The sequence below is a fragment of the Taudactylus pleione genome, unplaced genomic scaffold (assembly GCF_031769625.1).
Source record: "Taudactylus pleione unplaced genomic scaffold, aTauple2 ptg000313l, whole genome shotgun sequence".
NCBI classification, from domain to species: domain Eukaryota; kingdom Metazoa; phylum Chordata; class Amphibia; order Anura; family Myobatrachidae; genus Taudactylus; species Taudactylus pleione.
Window position 1 is genome coordinate 6,712,057 of NW_028284714.1, and position 22,565 is coordinate 6,734,621.

The following is a 22,565-nucleotide window of genomic DNA, read 5'->3' on the forward strand; positions in this document are numbered from 1 at the left end:
ATGGTAGCTGTATGATATTTTTCATACATTCCATTTAGAGTGTGAGCATCGCTACATACTGCTATTTGCTAAATGTCTATTGCCTTCTCCATTGGAAGGCGAACATTGTGTATATATATAAATATACACAATTGGTTATACATTGTGATTTTCTGGTAGGTGTCATGAGAATTTGCTATGCTAATGTAGTCACGCGTCAGAAAATTAGAGGGAGAAGGCGAAAAGATAAAAATAGAGTGGAGAGCAGAGTGCAGCATATGGTGGGAGAGGGATGTGATGGAAGGCAGAGAGAAACTGTGAGACAATATAAGTGATTTTAGCACTAGGGATGTTAAGTGATGCCCTGTAGGTCTTAATAAGGGAAGCAGTTACGCTATATGCCATAGATCTATTGCAGAATAGCGATTATTCTTTTCTCAGGGGGAGGATTAAATGACTTACTGTACTGTATGAAAATGGAGTTTAGTAATATTTCACAGAGCTTTGATAGGGAATAGCTGAGTGATGTTCTACATGGCAATAGTAGCAGACAGTGATGCCGCCGTACTGCTAAAATAATGTTGTGCTGTAAATTGGCAGAAATGACACAATTCACCCTTTCAGTGGTTGACAACACTTTTTCAGGAGATAGTGATGCACCACAAGGCAGTATAAGCAGATAGCCCCGCCAAGCCATTATCCAAGGGCTTTTGAAAAAGAGTAGTTTCCTTTGCTTTGCAAGGATTTGTCAGTCCAGGGATTAAGTCACAATCTTTGTGACTTTACATGGAAGAGATTTACAATGATGCAAGAAGAGAGTGTGGTGCCATTCTAGGAAAAGATGATATTGGGTAGGAAAATAACTCAATGACTGTTCAGACTTAAAAATTATCTGCCACTGGCCTTAATCAAATCATCATAAGCACCCCTGCTTTTCTGTCCTGCGACACAGTGGCTGTCATTTGTCAAACTATAAGTCTACACTTTAGTTACTGCAGAGCTGGACCGTATGAAGGTAGCTGGACCTCTCCTAGTGTATGGTGCACCAAATACTATCACGCAAGTGGCAATGGAAAATCAGAAGCAAATTAGCATTTCACTGGCACATTGTCAAGGAATATGTTCTCCGTACAATAAAGCTTGGATCCAATTTTTGATTTGAAATGTGCACAGTTCACTGATCGCTTTCAAAGTTTGTCATTCAGGTTTGAGGTTCACACTCATTTGAAGTTTTGTGTTTTTTAAAGCACTCTTTATATAATGTTTTAAATAAATAAAAGTATTTTATAATTTTTAAGCTCAAACTTCGAACGGTTCTGTGTTTAAACTTTGCTGTTTGGGGTTTGCCATTCACATTTGAGGTATGAAGTTTGCAATTATGAACTGCCAAAATTTATCAAATTTAGTATGAACTTGTTTAAGTCAATTTGCACATGTACAAGCCAGCTCCATAGTGTGTTAATAAGCTCAAACATGGTTATACAGACTCGAACATGGTCAAACCTGTTTGGTATGCAGTCACATAGTCGACAATCACTATGTTGACATTCAGAATGTCAAAACCAGATCGTCAACAGTTATGAAGATGACATCATAAATGTTGGTACCTGGAAGATGTTGACATGGACAAAATGTCGACATACAGTATGACATATCAACATAGTGAAAATGTTGACAATAGGGCTAGGGATACATGACAAATGAATTGTCGACATCACCATGTCAGCATTAAGAATATATCATAATATACCGAACCCACCTGTTCAACTTTTAAAATTTAGCTCTATACTTTCAAAACATAATTGGTGAAATTCCGGCAAACATTCGAATTTTAGACCTGGTTAAGAATCAATATTTAATGGGTTTGAGCATCTCTATTCACCATCATCACAGTTTGGAAGACTTTGCAGCATTTACACACAACCAGGAGGATATGTATTAAGCCTTGGAGAAAGATAAAGTGGTATAAGATAAAGTATCAACCAATCAGCTTCTAACTGTCATTTTATAGGGTTGTGCTAGAATTCTAACAGAAGCTGACAGATTAGTACTTTATCTCTCTCCAGTATATTTTCAAGATTTGATAAATCTCCCCCTCTGACTACTTATTTTCCAATTGAAATCTCCTTAGAGTGATAATAACCCAATAAGAAAGCAGATTTATAGTAAATGCTCCAGAAATCAAATCATCTAGTTGAATCCCTTATGTTAGCACTGGGGAGAAGTATTGTATGATTAATAATAGTGAGATTTTATTATATGACGTTCATTGGGACCTAATTAAATACTTATTTGCTGGAGACTAGGAAAACTATATTATACATTGTAGGCTTTCTATCATTCTACAAGCTGATCACTATTTAAGTGCAGCCAATGGTGAAAAGTCTTTTTGTTCCATGTTATGTTACAAGCTCTCAATAATTCGCACAATACAAATTGTATAATAAAATTCTTTCCACATTTTCTACAAATTGCCCTGATCTTAGGATGCTGATCACATGCTGGTTGGCTAGTTACCCATGTTCCGTATTAAGGGATATTGGTAAGCATCCAAAAAAAATATTTTTTGTTTGTTGAGGACTCTCAAAAGAAAAATGAAGACTAATGTCTTGTTTTCAATCAATTTATTGTTGTTGGTCTGTTATTGAGTTTTTAATGGCTTCCAAGTGGTAATTGCTGGTTGGTTTTGCCTCTGTCATGACTATAGTTATGTATGTACCTTGCACCTTTTAACCGAAACCCACCAGAACCACCCTGGAAAATAGTACAGTGTTGTAGGGAGAAAATGGCCACAACTTATATTGTGCTACATTTTAATGAGTGAGGATTATGAGTTAAATCATTTCCAAAGGGTTCCAGATGCTGTGCAGACATTACAGTACATACTCCATCCGCTAAGTCATTTGAAACCTTAATTTGGCCTCTTATCCACCAAAAAAAACAATGCCCTGTCCAATGCTTCCTGTAGATGCAACTTAAACATAACAATACCTATATGAGTCCAACAAATACTGTACTTTGCAATCAGCATGGTATACCAGAATACTCTTAGGGTTCATCCAATTACCCGAAAAGGGTACAGGGTGCTGTTGCAATGGCACCGTATCTCGCACCCCTTGCAGCCCCATCTCCACATAAATTCTCTCACTTTTGCTTGCAGCCTTAAGGTCCAGCTGCAGTAAAGTACGGCTATTGCCACACTAACTGAAACCTGCAATGTATTTGCGGATAATTGGATTGACCCCTAAAAATGTTATGTCTCCTAGACAATACAGCCAGCTTGCCAACCCAATGCTCTCGCCACATATCCAAAGGGTGATTGCCTTGCCACCTACAATATAAAAATACAGCTCAATAACTGAAACCCAGATAATTTGTACCTTGCCACAGTGAAACCTTCATATACCAGCCTGGCTTCCTCTTGCTAAGTCTGTAACACTTTTTAGGGGTTGTATCTTTTAGGTAAACCGTGCATATATACCTTTGTTCTAGAGGTGTATTATCTTGAGATGCATACAGCTGTGCATATGTGGGAATACAGGCTATTTTTCCAAAAACATTTCTTGTGAGTACTGTTCAACCATTTTAATTCCAACTCTGCACTGGGCCCATAGTTTTTAAATACAGGTAACAAGAGTGACAAGAAAAGGGGGCAAAACACGGAGGAAATGCTCCCCTACTGTGAGGCCATGTCCATTTATGGTGCGTGCCAGGTTCTAGTGATTTTTAGATGAAGAATACTGATAGTGTGATGGATAGCATTACTGCCTCACAGCACTGAGGTAGTGGGTTCAAATCCCACCATGGCCTTCACTGTGTGAAGTTTGTATATTCTCCCTGTGCTTGCGTGGGTTTCATCCGGGTACTCCGGTTTCCTCCCACACTCCAAAATATACTGGTAGGTTATATTGTCTCTCAACAAAAATGAAAAATGAATCCTAGTGTGCAATTATGTGCGTGTAAATGTGGTAGGGAATATAGAGTGTAAGCTCCACTGGGGCAGGGACTGATGTGAATGGACAAATATACTCTGTAAAGCGATGTGGAATAAGTGTGCGCTATATGAATAACTTGTAATAAATATATATATAAATAAATAAATAAAATAAGTGGCAAAGTGCTTTTGAGGAAACCTGACGGCACACTCCAAAATGCCTTTCTCCAGTCATAGGGGCATATTCAATTAGACGTGAAAAGTCCCGTACTTTTTCGCATGCTGGACTTTTTGCCAACAACGCTGGTTTTCCATGCAGAAAAGTATTGTGCTCGTCCCCGCTTATCCCCGTATTCAATTCCAAATCAGCGAAAACGGAACCATGCAAATTCGAAATTAGCGAAAAGTCCTGTCAGATTTGGGGAAATCAGCCTGACACCACCCAAAAGATGCACTGGCATTGGGGATCACTATAGATGCCCCCAAATAGGCCTGCTGAAGGTATTTGGGGTACTTAAATGCTCTCAATAGCTGCTAATTAGCGTCTTTGCAGAAGTGGTGAAGAACAGTATTTAGCAGGTTTTTTTGCAGAAAATAACGAGTCCCAGCAAATTTGGGGTACATGAAAATGGGTGCAAGCATATTTTAAAGTTGCTAAAGTGAAGTTTTAAAAGACGTTAAAAATCCTCCTGCCGTAACCACCTGGAAACTTAAAAACACCTGCCGCATACTTGGGGACCCCCCTGGAGTCTATTTCACTAGTTTTTTAGTTTGTCCCCCAACTTTGTTTTTTTTCACCCCCAAAATGAAAGTACTTTTTTGGGGTAAGTTTTTTCTGTTTTTCTTTTTTTGACACAGTGTACCTTTGGAGGGCTTTCCCAAGGGTGCAGGGTGGTTCCCGCAAGTTTGCACCCCAAAACCCCAATTCTGCACTTTTTTCCGCCTAGTTTCACAGGCGAATCTTTTTCGCCTATTCCAATGCATTGATTTTCTGCACCGGCTAAAAGTCTTTGAATTGAATACTGGGATAAGTTTGGCGCCTGGCGAAATGACTTTTTGCCGAGAAATGGCTTATCACAGCTAATTGAATATGCCCCATAGACTGTTAACCAATCACTGCATAAGATGCTGTGACTGAGATAGAAGTAACCAGATAGCAATAGAAACAGCATTGCCTCCTACACAATAAAAAAAAACAAGATACATTTTAGAAGTCTGTGACAGGAAACACTCTCTGGCAATGGAGCAGTTGATGGAATAATCATTTGGGTACTGTGCAGGTACATGCAGGATATCTGAAATAAGGGCTCAAAAGCTAGTAAACTATCCACAACCTATCATGATCCAAACCAGATTATTAAATTATTCCCGGGATTGACCAGCCTGTTTGTGGACACAGTTCCAGGCAATTTCTTAGGGGTCAGATCATATCTCGTTAGAAATAAACCATACCATAAATATGGGCAACATAACAGCATATCCCACAGTGCAATAGGAGGCGTTCACGCATTACCTTATATGGATAACAGCACAGCGAACACTGCCTATATAACACCAGCGTCAGGGTGTGACACCGTTCACTCTCCTACCAGCTAACTGCCCCTATCCCCAGTCATTCCTACAAGTATTCCTCATCTAAAAATCACTAGAACCTGGCACGCAACACAAAATTTGGCCTGGCCTCACGGCATGTGTTCTTCCCCCTTTTCGTGTCACTCTGGGGCTGTGCTAGGCTGCCCCAGACTCTCTCTGCACTGTTTAGATGCCTGGGTGTATGCAGGTCTATTCATCCACAGTGCCCAAAAAGTGGGACTATCCTGACAAAATCAGGATGATTGAGAAGTATGCTTTATGGCCTTATGGCGGGTGTAATGAAGCTGTGCTTACTGAAAGGGGCATGGACAGAGCAGCAAATTACTGTATCCATTTGTTATGGTAATTATTCTATTTGCGTCCTACAGTACATGCTCCCTTATTAATGTGAGAGCATGTTTTTATTAATACTCAGTAGAATTAAAATACTGCTCCCTATGATGTCACTTAACTTTAGAAGATAATGATACAGAATATGCTTCTTGTTCTAGCATTAAACAGACAAGGAAATACTGTGGATAAAATATACTGTTTCCAGTATATATAAACTCACCTTGGTCACTAGTCTAGTTTTGTACCATTCAACTTTACCACCTTTATTACACTTAACTTTGAATGCCCATTTGCAGTTGGTGTATTATGTTCTACTTTTTCCCTGGTGGCATTTAAATGACTACCCAGGTTTGATTTTCATGCATGGACTATAATTACTTTCCAGACACTTTTGTCTATATTGTATTCTCCCCTTCTGAAACATAAGCTATGAGTTCACAGGATATGTGTACTGCTCATGTATACTAATTGCGCTTGCTTTGTATGAGAGTTGAACAGGTGGTTTAGCCTTGCAATGCCTTAAGGCCACCATACATCAGCAACAGAAAACCACAATTGAACAATTTGAATATTTGTTGCCCGATATTAGGATTTCCCAATCTAGCAATCTGCGCCCATACATTACAAATCTTTTTCAGTGATCTGCAGATCGTTTTCAGCATATACAGATCTGCCAATCTTGAAAGGCCCATCATTTTACTAGTAACGTCTGCAAAGCTGCTGATCATGTCCATACACTAGCAATCTAAAGCCCCAATCCATCTGTGAAATCCAACATGTTGGACAACCTGATTTTCCAATTCCAATCACTTTTTGGTTGCAATCTGTGAACTGTGAACCCCATACATTGCAGATTTTTATACAAAATAATGAGCACCACCTGTTGATCTTTTAAAATGTGTGAGCCAGTAATGAATACACTTGTGCACCAATTAGGAGATTTGGAAAACATGCACTGATATAGACCATCTATAGGACCAGTTATTAATACTGTATAATACTATTCTATCCAGTGCATAAGGAGACCAATCTGCACATATATGTTGTCCAGGGCAGTGCAAGGTTCTTTTTCTGTTCTCCCGGATTCCCAAACTTGCTCAAATGATCTGGAATGGAACCCACATCTGTAATAAAACATTCAGCTCAGACAGAAAGGCCCTACTCCCGCATGTAATGGCATACTGTGATTGCTGGTCCTATATATGTCACAATTTTTACATACACTATACTTCGTGTGACGTATATTATAGCTGGTTAAGTGCTAATTATGCCCTCTTCATGGACTGGCCACACTTGCTCTAAAATCAAGCATTTGGAAACCCCCCTCTAAACATCCTGCGTTTGCCCCTGGTGTGGTCTCATCAATAGTGCCTGACCCTACACTGTACTCATTCATATGGTCAGAATTGTATTGGTGGTCTGTTTAATGTTACATTTCTTCTTTATAGCGAAGTCTCGCATTAGTTCTTGGTTCTGTGACTCTGTATACTTTGCAACTCTCACTGTATCCAACGAGAATCCTTTCCACTGCTGTTTTGTAGCTTGCTGTGTTTTTCTTCAGGATTATAAACAAATATCCAAGTTCAAATGGAGTTTTATCCACCGTTCTCGAGAATAATTTGCTTTGTAAGTAAGTAGCTCTCATTGCTGCTTCACACTACTGTTTTTCAGACAATTCAGAGTCTGTTAACGTGTATCTGATCGTTTCAGTAAGAGCTATGTTCTTCCTTACAGCTATTATTATTATTATTATCTTTTATTTATTAGATACAACAAAGTGTATGCATCTCGGTACATGAATAAACATAAAAACAATACAGCATAAGCACAAAACAGAAGCAAGAATATAACATGAATACAAAACCTTAAAGTAATACCACAAGAGAGGGAGCCATTTTCCTCTGGGCATATGGAATTGTCATGTTGTCTTTAGAAGTTGTCTATTTTGTGGTTTCACTTCCATTGTCACTTCGAAATATAGTAGATTTCACTGAAACGTGTTACTTGTCATTGTTACATAGTCCTGTGCATAGGGCCTGATTCAGCAAGGAACAAAGGGCCTGATTCAGACCCGCTCGGCTCTGATAGAGCTGAAAGCACTCCAGGGCTTGCGGCAACGAGACCCTACCACAGGGCGGGCCCTAGCCCAAATTTTTTGGTAAGCGAGTAGTTTTTTGCCGCCCCCCCCTATGCAGTGCCCCTTTTACAGTGCCCCCGGTAGTGGTCCCCCCAGTGCAGTGCCCCTTGTGCCCCCAGTAGTAAGCCTCTTATATAGTGCCCCAGTAGTACTCCCCCCCATGCAGTGCCCCCAGTAGTGGTACCCCCCTATGCAGTGCCCATTATATAGTGCCCCTAGTAATAGTCCCCCCTCTTGTAGTGCCCCCAGTAGTATTCCCCCCTGTAGTGCCCCCAGTAGTAGCCCCCTGTAGTGCTCCCAGTAGTCCCCCCTGTAGTGCTCTCAGTAGTCCCCCCCGTAGTGCTCCCAGTAGTCCCCCCCGTAGTGCTCCCAGTAATCCCCCCCTGTAGTGCTCCCAGTAGTCCCCCCTGTAGTGCTCCCAGTAGTCCCCCCCTAGTAGTGCCCCCAGTAGTATTCCCCCCCTGTAGTGCTCCCAGTAGTCCCCCCCGTAGTGCTCCCTGTAGTCCCCCCCGTAGTGCTCCCAGTAGTCCCCCCCGTAGTGCTCCCAGTAGTCCCCCCCTTGTAGTGCCCCCAGTAGTAATCAACCTCCCCCCGCAGTAGAGACATAATAAAAAAAATAAAAAAAACACTTACCTGACACCCGCTCCTGCTCCTGGTCCCGCCGCCGAGATCAGCTCCTCCGTCCGCTGCTTTGCATTATGGGAGTGACGCGTCAACAGAGGGACGGCCCTGATTCAGAGCGAGCGCTCTGTCAGAGCGTCCGGCTCTGAATAAGAGCCACAGTTGCTTATACGCATGCAATCGGCCCATTGTTGCGTTCTGCGCATGCCAGTCATTGCGATCGGGACTGCAATCGCAGTGACTACGTTTGTGGGTGGTGACGGGGGGGGGGTCGGCTGAACGCAGATGCACCAGCGTGCATAAATTATCCACTGCGATACCATACACAGCCTGAGGCCTCATAGCGTGCGCTGAAGTAAGCAATTCCTGAGTGAGGTCTGACCTGCCTTAACTGTGCATGAGACTTCGATGGTACTCATTTGTACCAATGTTTTAGCAGTCCTGCTAACCATTATGGATGTGCGCGTAAAGTAAAGTGGGCTTCCCTATGTTGTGCTGAGGCGGTATTGCGATCGCTATGGATTAGCATACTATCGCACTGAACTGTGGCCCTGATTCAGAGCCGGACGCTCTGAATCAGGGCCGTCCCTACTCCTTTTTGGAGCGGCCTCCTGGGCGCTCGCATAGCTTTGGGTGACCACCCACAGCTATAGCAAGTGGCCAAAATGATGGTCGCGATGGCTTGTGACGAGACCCTGCGGTAGGGTCTCGCTGCCGCAAGCCCAGGAGTGCTTTTGGCTCTATCAGAGCCAAAAGCACTCCCACTGACATCACCCAGACGGTAGGCGTACCCATGGGAACGCCTCCGTTTGGGCAGCCATGGACTCGGCATGCACACCAAAGGGGGCGTGCTGTCAATCAACATCGACAGCTTTGGTGCGAGACCCATAACGACTTGGCTTGGCCGTCGTTATTTGGGTCTCGCGCATGCGCACGACGGAGCCGCCTCTGTCGTGCGCATGTGCACTTGGGCACCATCGACCCGCTTGCGAGCGCTCGTCGCTCGCGAGCGGGTCTGAATCAGGCCCTGTGTGCGTACGCTATACTGTGTACCGTAGTGAATCAGGAGCAAAGTCCAGTACAGATGTGCCCTCATACACTGAGCGCCATAACACCATACAGCACAAGACACCAGGTGCGACTGAGACGCTTTTAGACGTGTAGTGCACCATATTACATTTCAGTTTTACATCTTAGTCAAAACTCAGGCGCAGCGAAAAGCCCCTCACAGAGACACTGGGCTAAGACTTGAACTGCACAGGAATTGGTTTTACACACGTACAAAGTTGCAGATGAAGCACAATGGAACTTGGCATATGGGGAAAACTGCAGCTGCACACATCGGGGCCCGGTTTACATGCATTCGGACTCATACAGATGTACATATGACCCAAACTCCAGTGGTCAGTGGGCCTGATACAGATGGATATAATGACGATGCTGGATGCAGTGGAGCAGTTTTTTGCCATTGTGCATGTGCAAAGCTGCACTGCACATGAGCAGCGATGGATTAGTCACAGCGGTCGCAGAGAGGATTCATTCGCAAAGTGAGTGACAGGTGTCATCTGAAGATCATGTCAGTTCTTGTAGTCAAATTCAGAATTTTTTTTATATTCTGAGCTTGATGAATTTAGATCCCCATACTATTATATGGGCCAGCATGCCACATCGGCACTGAAAGGTAAGCAGGAGATACTGTATCTGTGATCAAGTGGTCTTGAGGCTCTGCTATTACTTATTTAAGAGATTATTGTTATTGTGGCTTTAGCTTTTATGCAACTGTTGCACCACATAATTGTTGCACTATCCGATACATGAGAACCTGTGTCAGGTTGGGTATGGGGAATAACAACAGTGGCATTGTGCCAGTCAGAATGCAGACATTTGAAGGTAAGTAGCTTAACCCTAACTCCAAATCCTTGCCCTAACCCACCTTTCCCGCAGCCTATTAACCCGCCTTTCCCACAGCCTATCCCTAACCCTCCCTCCTGCAGCCTAATCCTAACCCCCCTCCCACAACCTAACCCTAACCCTCCCACTAGTGCCTTACCCTAACACTTCCCCTAACTCTAATACTTACCGTTGGGTTTCTGGCGTCGGTATTCTGAGCGCCGACATCCCGCCCGCCGGCATGGTGCCTACATCCGTCTGTGTCAGATCTAGCTTTTGCAGTTCTTGTATATTTTCTGCCACATCTAAATGCAGTCATTATGTCTGTGTGTGCTTAGTCTCACTTTTTCCTTTGCCATATTGAGACAATGCTGGTGTTCATCTGGTTTTGCTGTGGCCATAACCTATATTTCATTCAGAATAATACACTTGTCATCTTGGAATTTGATGGCAAGTCCATTAGCTGCTATCCCATCTGCCTTGCGGACAAGAGTCCGCCTTCCAAGCTAGGAACATACAACACTACCCTTATTTATACTGCCTGACAGAGCAGTAGCAGAGGCTCTAAGCGCTGTATCGTACCACAGGGATACTGACTGCAGGGTGCCTGGAATGCTGGAACGGAACACTGTAGACAGAAGCAGGGGCCATGGGGTGGCGACAGTGCAGCCCACAGAGCCCTGCGCTCTGTGTGGCCGCACACTCCTAGTTAAGGCCAGGGCCCTAGAGAGCTTCCCGGGGAGAAGGGGGCATGGCCTAATCACGGGAGGCATGGAAACCATTCTGCAGAAAGAAACCTTGGGAGGCGCTGTGACCCCCCCAGCAGCTAACAGTATCCCACTGCAGACCAGCACACAGCAGCATGTGCTGGCTGCTGTCAGGTAAGAGGAAGGTGGTTGGCGGCACATCAGGGGCCCCTACAGCAAGCCCGAGCCCGGGTAGAGCCCCCCCCCTCTCTGTGCCACTGGTTACGACCCTGCTGACAGATTGTTTATATTGAAGCACATGCCCAATTCTTTTCAGGGTGGTACTACTTCCCTCTGTCTGCAGGGTAAATTATCTCTGTGATGCATGTTAAGGTCTGTGAAGAAGTTTCTCTGCGATACAAGATCGGCACATGTGCAGTGTGACTCCAATGCATGTGCAGACTGCCAGTAATCGCTCAACTGCTGGAACATCGGAATATAATTTTTTGACCCTTTAAAGGCAATTTCAATTATTTCACTGGATTAATCAACTATTGGTCATTGACAATTTTTTGGAAGAAAGGCATCTAATCTATTTTAAGTTGTTTAAGGGAAACTGACGTCTGAGCTTACTAAAGATGGCATTAACTGACGGGGCCAAGCTCAAGAAAGTTATGGGGGCTACTTTTTTGATCAAAGTACTGTTAAAATATATGCTCCATAGAATGGACTACCCTTGGGCCTACAGCTGTGGTTATTAAACGCCTCAGTGGCTTATAAACATCTCCCTCTATACACACACACACACACACACAGTTAGATAGATATATCATATAAATATATATCAGGGGCGGAACTAGTGGCGGTGCAGCCGGTGCCTTGCACAGGGGCCCGCTGTGGTGCAGGGGCCCATGGCCGCCTGCATCTGACAGGGCCGCTGCCAGCCAACCTGGTCCCCATTACTTAAATGGCTGGAGCCGGAGCGGGCCCGCTTTGGCTCCAACAAGACAGACACCTGCCACGGCCCGGCCCCTTGTTATGACACAGCGCGCGTGACATCATGATGTCACGTGAGCTGCGTCATAACAAGGGGCCTGGCTGTTGGAAGGGATCTAGAGGAGCCGAAGAGGAAGAAGCAAATAAGGTAAGTAAGTAATGGTGGTTTGGGGGGGGGGAGAAAGAGGCTGAGACACACGCTGGGGGTGATATGGGCTGAGACACATGCTGGGGGGGAAAGAAGCTGACACACACGCTGGGGGGAAAGAGGCTGACACATGCTGGGGGGGAAAGAGGCTGACACGCTGGGGGTGATAGGGGCTGACACACACGCTGGGGGGAAAGAGGCTGACACACACGCTGGGGGGAAAGAGGCTGACACACGCTGGGGGTGATAGGTGCTGACACACACGCTGGGGGGGAAAGAGGCTGACACGCTGGGGGTGATAGGGGCTGACACACACGCTGGGGGGAAAGAGGCTGACACACACGCTGGGGGTGATAGAGGCTGACACACATGCTGGGGGGGAAAGACTGACACACGCTGGGGGGGAGAGGCTGACACACACGCTGGGGGTGATAGGGGCTGACACACAAGCTGGGGGGGAAAGACTGACACACGCTGGGGGGGAAAGACTGACACTCGCTGGGGGGGAAAGAGGCTGACACACACACTGGGGGGGAGAGGCTGACACACGCTGGGGGGGAAAGAGGCTGACACACGCTGGGGGTGATAGGGGCTGACACACACGCTGGGGGGGAAAGGCTGACACACGCTGGGGGGGAAAGAGGCTGACACACGCTGGGGGTGATAGGGGCTGACACACACGCTGGGGGAAAGACTGACACACGCTGGGGCGGAAAGAGGCTTACACACACGCTGGGGGGGAGAGGCTGACACACACGCTGGGGGTGATAGGGGCTGAGACACACGCTGGGTGGGAAAGAGGATGACACACACGCTGGGGGAAAAGAGGCTGACACACGCTGGGGGAGGACAGGTGTAGCTCCAGGAGGAACCCGGGGCCGCAAGGTGCGTTCGAAGTGTCGATGATCAATGTGTCCTGCAATTCACACTAATTGTTGCAGCTAGCTGCATTCTTCATCGATGCGCGAGCCGAGTGATCCACCGCTGAGAGTCTTTTTGCGACCCTCAGACAGGCGTAGCCTTGGGAGGAACCCGGGGCCGCAAGGTGCGTTCGAAGTGTCGATGATCATTGTGTCCTGCAATTCACACTAATTCTCGCAGCTAGCTATGTTCTTCATCAACGCGCGAGCCGAGTGATCCAACGCTGTGAGCAAATTGAATTATAATTTCATTGCATTAAAAGCTTAACTGTGTCCATAGTACCTATGGACAAAGTAAGCAAACTGCGTGTCATTTTCACATGACGGCTTGCTGTAAACTTTGTATGCTGCATAATCTGGCTAAATGAAATGTACAAACAATATGAAGAAACGCCTACCAGGGGCGAGAAAAATATAGAAAATGGGATTAAAGGTTATATATGCCAAAAAATATAATCTAAGCCACTGCTTTAATTTCACATCTGCACATAAAATGATGGCTATGCGTGGGCATGGAGTCATGCCCTTTGCTGTACTCATCTGCCTTAGCGTTTTGCAGAATGCTGTAAAAACTTAGGGAGAAGAGCATCAATATTTGTACAGTATGTGCATGACCAGCTATGCAAAAATGGCACTACACAGTATTGCCTGCTACCAATCAATAGGTTCTTATCCATATTACAATACTTTTTATAACAGACTGCTTTTATAAAATTCTTTTTGATATAATGCACATCATGAAAATTATTTTATATGTAAACATGTATGTATTACATATATTTTAATGCATTTGTGTACTGCTAGCAGCTTTATTTTGTTATTTCTTTATTGAGGAATTGCCTCAAGTAGTAAAAAAATATACAACTATTGAGTATACAACAATATTCCTCACATTTTCTTGAAATTGAGATAACAACAACACAATCCAATATGTATAATGCATTATAAAACGGGGGAATGTAGGGTATTAATCAGGCTAGTGATAGCAGGTTATTATTGGCTTCTTATACAGATTTCAGACTACTTACTCCTGTCTATGTATTTGGACTTTTTCTTTTTGTATTTTAAGTTGTGACTTACACAACCTATTTGCTGGTTGATTTTACTGCCCATTTGTGGGTCCATAAAGCTATGTAGCATCCCATATAACCATATATATGGAATCTGCATTCCTATCACTCATTTACATTTCTTATTCCATGTCCATCAAAGGGGGATATGTATCATAAAGTACAGAAGTTGGCCATAGCAACCAATTAGCTTCTGTAATTTTTTGACTGTGCTAGATAAATGATACTAAGAACCTGATTGGTTGCTATGGACGTCTCCACTTTATCTCTCTCTAAGTTTTGATACATGTCAGCCAAATTATCTAATTTTTGCAGATCTTTTGTATTTCAAGGCATATCTTTCCTTTCCCCATTCTGATAACAGTAAGGAACGACTATCTCTAGCACTGTTCCAACCATCAATAAGTGTAAGATTTCCACGTCCAATTACTCAACTTGCAAACATATACAGTGGTGCTTGAAAGTTTGTGAACCCTTCAGAATTTTCTAGTCCTTCAAGTCCTAAAAGTAGATAAAGAGAACCAAATCAAACAAATTAGAGAACAAAAATTAGACATGCTCATTTTTTTTTTGAGGAAAATGATCCAATATCACATATCTATGAGTGGCAAAAGTATGTGAACCTTTAGGCTTAGCAGATATTTTGAAGGTAAAATTAGAGTCAAGTATTTTCAATCTATGGGATGACAATAAGGTGTGAGTAGACAACTTGTCTTTTTAAAAAAAACAGAGATCTATAAAAGTCTGATGCTCACAACACATGTTTGTGGAAGTGTATCATGACACACACAAAAGAGATTTCTGACGACCTCAGAAGAAGAGTTGTTTATGCTCATCAGGCTGGAAAAGGTTGCAAAGCCATCTCTAAAGAGTTTGGACTCCACCAATCAATGGTCAGACAGATTGTGTACAAATGGAGGAAATTCCAGAACATTATACCCTCCCCAGGAGTAGTCGACCAACAAAGATCACACCAAGAGCAAGGCGTCTAATAGTTTGCAAGGTCATAAAGGAACCCAAGGTAACCTCTAAGCAACTGAAGGACTTTCTAACATTAGCTAATGTTAATGTTCATGAGTTCACCATCAGGAGGACACTGAACAATAATGGTATAATGGTGTGCATGGCAGGATTGCAAGGAGAAAGCCACTGCTCTCCAAAAAGAGCATTGCTGTCCGTCTGCAGTTTGCTAAAGATCACCTGGACAAGCCAGAAGACTATTGGAAACAATGTTTGGGGGACAGATGAGTCCAAAATAGAGATTTTTGGATTAAATGAAAAGTGTTATGTTTGGAGAAAGGAGAACACTGCATTCCAGCATAAAAACCTCATACCATCTGTGAAACACGGTGGTGGTGGTATCATGGTTTGGGCCTGTTTTGCTGCATCTGGCCCCGGACGACTTGCCATCATTGATGGGACAATTAATTCTGAATTATACCAAAATATTCTAAAGAAAAATGGACATCTCTCCATAAGCTGCATCTCAAGAGAACGTGGGTCATGCAGCAAGACAGTGACCCAAAGCACACAAGTCATTCCACCAAAGAATGGTTAAAGAAGAAGAAATTTAAACTTTTGGAATGGCCAAGTCAAAGTACTGACCTTAATCCAATTGAAATGTTGTGGAAGGACCTGAAGCGAGCAGTTCATGGAAGGAAACCCACCAACATAACAGAGTTGAAGGCGTTATACGGTGCAGAGGATTGTTGTGACCGGAAGATGAATCGGTTCTCTGGTTCACATTCACAATGTCTGGAGATTCTCGTAATCATTCCACATCGGGGTTCACCTGCTTTACTATAAACAGATTGAGGGGAAAGCTTTCAGGTGACATAAATCGTGCACGACAGATTGGCCTGCAGGTTTTCTATGGCTGACTCTTGCCTTGTGGCTACGGATCTGTGTTGTCCCTTGTGCTCTGATCGTCTTCAAACATGCCAGCTTGGAGCTGGAAGTGACAAAGATTTTAGCCCCAGAACCATTATGTTGTGGAACTAAAGTGTATGCACTAAATTTCCTGGGACAGTATTCTTCGATACCCCCTATGACACCAGTTCCGGTCTGACGGGATGGGACTTCCGGTTTGGTGCTATAAGCAGACGTTTTGTTTTAAGGAAAAAAAGGGGAACTTCAGAAGCAAGAGGAAAGTTGCCCAGTGTTGCACCGACCTGGGAGGACATAAAGAACATCCAGAGGGACCTTAATCAGCAACGTGTGGCCACTTCCGGTCTGCGGGAACCGGAAGTCACCGCTAAAAAGGGTATTTAAGAGAGCCCAGATTACCCACACCTCCAAGCCTTGATAAAGGTACATGTGGTACCGAAACGCGTTGGCAGGAGGGAGCAACAATAGCTGCAGCACCAGTGTTTTGAAGAACCAATGAACTTGCGGATCTGAGGGACCCGGACCACCTCTCTGCAGAATTAACATCTTGCCCATTATCTTCTGAATTCTGATAAAGCAGCCACCTGACATCAGAGTCACCGAGCTGAACTTTTATGTGTTATATGTGTAATTTTTACATATGTGTCATCTTTTTGTGTTTTATACTTATATGTTTATGTCAATAAATAGTGTACACTCTATAAGGTTGTTATTTAGTGTACCAGACTTAATTACATAGGTATCATCACTGCCACACACTGTTTTCACCATCATCTTTAAAACCCTGAGAGCAAATGACCATTTGGTTAAAATGTAGCGCCTGTGTCAGTGTTTTACAGTTTTTATAACAGAGTTGAAGCTGTTTTGTACGGAGGAATTGGGTAAAATTCCTCCACGTCGATGTTCAGGACTAATCAATAATTACCGGAAACATTTAGAAGAAGTTATTGCTGCACAAGGGAGTCATACCAGATACTGAAAGCAAAGGTTCCCATACTTATTCCACTCACAGATGTGTGATATTGGATCATTTTCAATACAAAATGAGCATGTCTAATTTGTTTGATTTGGATCTCTTTATCTACTTTTAGGTAGTTTTAGGCCAAATTTCAGCAAAAATATAGAAAATTCTGAAGGGTTCACAAATTTTCAAGCACCACTGTATGTAGAAATGTATACGTACAGACCCATAAATGCTGATTTTTCATGTAATGGGAAAGCCACACTGTGTCTCCTTAACTTAATGATCCACAAATGACATCCATTGTGCATGTAGCAATCAGCAGGGGATTGCTTATCAGTACCTGAGAGAGAATGGGCAGGAAATAACATAAATGGAAGCTGGGTAGTTTGGAAAATGATACAGAGAAGCATTATGACAAGTACAGATAAAGTAACCAAGAGTAAGAATCAAAACAACAGAATAGTAGGGCGAGGGTCAGGAGACCGGCGCCTGCAGTCATGCAGCAAAAAGTCAAAACGGAAACAGGTGTTCAGACAAAAGGTGGTCAGTAGCAAGGGTGTATGGGCGGATCCAGAAAACAAGGTTAGGAGTTAGGAGGGGCAGGTGTGGAGAGGGCATAATCAAGTGTATGAGGGGGTGTGGCCTTTGGCATGATTACAGGATGCACCTATAGTTTCTGTGCGAAGTGGTGGCACTCTATTGGAGGGGGTATGGCTCCTTGGCAGCCTGTCACGTTGCTGAGTGCTTTACAGCACTTTTGTAAAATGAAAATATTAAACTGTTAACTGCTCATGTCTGGCATGGCTGCAGTGCACATGCACGGCTATCTGATGACGCATGCAGTCCACATGCACGGATATCCGATGAAGCATGCAGTCCACATGCACGGATATCTGATGAAGCATGCAGTCCACATGCACGGATCTCTGATGAAGCATGCAGTCCACATGCACGGATCTCTGATGAAGCATGCAGTCCACATGCACGGATATCTGATGAAGCATGCAGTCCACATGCACGGATATCTGATGACGCATGCAGTCCACATGCACGGATATCTGATGACGCATGCAGTCCACATGCACGGATATCTGATGAAGCATGCAGTCCACATGCACGGATCTCTGATGAAGCATGCAGTCCACATGCACGGATCTCTGATGAAGCATGCAGTCCACATGCACGGATCTCTGATGAAGCATGCAGTCCACATGCACGGATATCTGATGAAGCATGCAGTCCACATGCACAGATATCTGATGACGCATGCTGTCCACATGCACGGATATCTGATGACGCATGCTGTCCACATGCACGGATATCTGATGACGCATGCAGTCCACATGCACGGATATCTGATGAAGCATGCAGTCCAAATGCACGGATATCTGATGACGCATGCAGTCCACATGCACGGATATCTGATGAAGCATGCAGTCCACATGCACGGATATCTGATGAAGCATGCAGTCCACATGCACGGATATCTGATGAAGCATGCAGTCCACATGCACGGATATCTGATGAAGCATGCAGTCCACATGCACGGATATCTGATGAAGCATGCAGTCCACATGCACGGATATCTGATGAAGCATGCAGTCCTAGCTCCACTGTTGCCCAGGGGAAAATGCAGCATTTCTAGGGGCATAGGGTTTCCATATGCTAGATTTTTTCTTTTTTATAAACAAAGCAATGAAAAACTTGTCACAATCAACCGGCAATAGACACTTTATTGTGATTAAGGTCTCTATTTACTACAATCCGCATATTGAATGCAGATTGTAGTGTGATATTACCGAGTGAATTCGCATTGCGAATTCAGGCAATATCACAGGGATTTACTATATATCCCTTGCAGGGACAGAGCTTGTGATAAAGCTCTGTCCCTGCGGATCGCATCCGCACTCTAGTCGCGGTATTTTCGGAAAAAATACCGCGACTAAGAGCCTGCGCATGCACCGACCCACCGTTGCTGCTACCCCCCAACCGACGCTAAGCCCCGCCCCCCTCAATCGCGGACCCCCCGCGACCCCACCTCCCCCCCGCAACCCCCCCTCCCTTCATTACACTTACCTGCATCCTCCTGGCCTCCAGTGATCTTCTCCGGGCTTCCCGATCAGGTGATCTCCCATACTGCACTGGGACCAGATCACCTGATGACCGGGCCGCAGTGCACTATGGGAGACCAGCTGACCGGGGAGGAGCCATCACCGGAGGCCCGATCACCGGTCCCTGGATTCAGGTAAGTAAAAAAAAAATGTTTCAATTTTTTTTTTCTTTTTTTTACAGCAATCAGCTTGCGGTCTGCTTAGACCACATAGCTGATTACTGGCACCGGCTCCCGCCTCTGCTCTCCCCGTTAGAGCAGAGTGGGAGCCCGGTAACCGGGGGAGACCCTGGATAACGCCACCTCCAGGTGGCGTTATTATTACAGGGCTTCCCCCGGTATTTTTTTACAATTTATTTTTAGTAACTCTGGTCGGATCACATTTCCCATTACAATTATGGGAAATGCGATCTGCTTTACTAAAAATAAGTGATACTAGGGGTTGGAGTAGAATTTTACTAATTCTACTCAAATTGCCCTGTAATAACTACAGGTGAAACTAAAATAATGTGAAAAGGGTGTGAAAACACCCTTATTCACTTTATTTTAGTAAAAATAATGTTAATAAATAGAGCCCTATATCTTTAAGTCCCTTTTCTATTTATTATGTATTTATTAAAAGGTACTGTGAAATCCCAGTATACTTTAACAATACATAAAGGGGGCAATTCATTTAGCAATGATAACTGCAGAGTCCAAGAGAAACCGTCAGCATTCTAGCACATCACAGCCATCAACATTCCCCCATAGAGATATACTGGAAACTGCAATTTTTGGGTACCACAATTCTTAGTTATGTGTGCAGCCACCAAAATGTCTGTTCTAAATAAGGGAAACAAAATAACGAAAATCCCCACCAGCTTTTCCCTAACAAGCCCACCTATCCCTCAAATACCCACTGCCCCCCACATCTTTTCACTCATACCTCTCTGCCCATCAGCTTTTAACTGATATGCCCCTCTGCCAACTAGCTCTGTCTTCACATGCACATCTACCATCAGCGTTTGCCTCACATTGCACACCACTGCACCTAGGGTGAGGTTTGGGGTTAGGGTTGACTAATGGTGCACACACATGGGATGACCGTCAGCCATACCGATATCACTGAATGATGTCCCGGGTGTGCTGGATGATCCATATCGATCATCCAGCACACCACCAACCCACCAACGACACCCAGCGACCCGTAATCGTCCCTATAGTAGTAAACTGGTCGATACCGACCAGGTTGGCCTGCATGTACGATCGATGGACAATATCTTTATCGTCCATAGTGCCCACACATCGCAGGTTGTTGGTGGGTTGGAGGCACCGAAAAATGCACGATATGAACGATAACTATTATCTATATTGTTATCGTTCATATTGTGCTTTTAATCATACCGTGTGTATGCACTTTTAGGGTCAGGGTTTAGAGTTGTTAGGGAAGGGATGTTATGCTTCCTGGATTGTATCGGGTTCAGGGTATGTGCGCCAGCATCCCAGAAAAATATTTTGGATAGTAGCCCATACTGACCCCTGCCCACCTGTACCTTGTACCGTATGCACTCTCATATAAGAAGGCACATACAGCAGCGGGTACATGTATCTACATTGATTAGTATGCACTAGCATATAGGAAGGCAAATACAGAAGCAGTTACATTTATGTACATTGTACTGTATGCACTCACATATAGGAAGGCACATACAGAAGCAGTTACATTTATGTACATTGTACTGTATGCACTCAAATATAGGAAGGCACATACAACAGCGGGTACATTTATGTACATTCTACCATATGCACTCACATATAGGAAGGCACATACAGATGCGGGTACATTTAACTACATTGTACTGTATGCACTCACATATAGGAAGGCACATACAGCAGCAGGGACATTTATGTACATTGTACTGTATACACTCAAATATAGGAAGGCACATACAGAAGCAGTTACATTTATGTACATTGTACCGTGTGCACTCACACATAGGAAGGCACATACAACAGCGGGTACATTTATGTACATTGTACCGTATGCACTCAAATATAGGAAGGCACATACAACAGCGGGTACATTTATGTACATTGTACCATATGCACTCATATATAGGAAGGCACATACAGAAGCGGGTACATTTATGTACATTGTACTGTATGCACTCACATATAGGAAGGCAAATACTGAAGCAGTTACATTTATGTACATTGTACTGTATGCACTCACATATAGGAAGGCACACACAGATGCAGTTACATTTATGTACATTGTACTGTGTGCATTCACATATAGGAAGACACATACAGATGCGGGTACATTTAACTACATTGTACTGTATGCACTCACATATAGGATGGCACATACAGAAGCAGTTACATTTATGTACATTGTACTGTATGCACTCATATATAGGAAGACACATACAGATGCGGGTACATTTATGTACATTGTACTGTATGCACTCACATATAGGATGGCACATACAGATGCAGTTATATTTATGTACATTGTACTGTGTGCACTCATATATAGGAAGGCACATACAGAAGCAGGTACATTTATGTACATTGTACTGTATGCACTCACATATAGGAAGGCACATACAGAAGCAGGTACATTTATGTACATTGTACCGTATGCACTCACATATAGGAAGGCACATACAGAAGCGGGTACATTTAAGTACATTGTACTGTATGCATTCACATATAGGAAGACACATACAGATGCGGGTACATTTGACTACATTGTACTGTATGCACTCACATATGGGAAGGCACATACAGAAGCAGTTACATTTATTTACATTGTACTGTATGCACTCACATATAGGAAGGCACATACAGACACGGGAACATTTATGTACATTGTACTGTATGCACTCACATATAGGAAGGCACATACAGAAGCAGTTACATTTATGTACTTTGTACTGTATGCACTCACATATAGGCAGGCACATACAGAAGCAGGTACATTTATGTACATTGTACCGCATGCACTCACATATAGGAAGGCACACACAGATGCAGTTACATTTATGTACATTGTACTGTGTGCACTCATATATAGGAAGGCACATACAGAAGCGGGTACATTTATGTACATTGTACTGTATACACTCGCATATAGGAAGGCACATACAGAAGCAGTTACATTTATGTACATTGTACTGTATGCATTCACATATAGGAAGACACATACAGATGCGGGTACATTTAACTACATTGTACTGTATGCACTCACATATAGGATGGCACATACAGAAGCAGTTACATTTATGTACATTGTACTGTATGCACTCATATATA

The 22,565-nt window shown here is 43.7% G+C and overlaps 1 protein-coding gene and 2 non-coding genes across 7 annotated transcripts in view; 1 reads left to right on the forward strand and 2 right to left on the reverse strand.

Annotated features, from left to right (window-relative positions):
- Nucleotides 1–22,565, forward strand: part of NRXN2 (neurexin 2) — an 899,334-nt gene that overhangs the window by 562,251 nt on the left and 314,518 nt on the right. The gene's annotated exons all lie outside the window — the stretch shown is intronic.
- On the reverse strand, nt 13,164–13,310 carry LOC148510708 (5.8S ribosomal RNA). The gene has a single exon (XR_015869373.1). It is a non-coding gene; the product is annotated as a 5.8S ribosomal RNA (ribosomal RNA).
- LOC148510709 (5.8S ribosomal RNA) lies at nt 13,317–13,470 on the reverse strand. The gene has a single exon (XR_015869372.1). It is a non-coding gene; the product is annotated as a 5.8S ribosomal RNA (ribosomal RNA).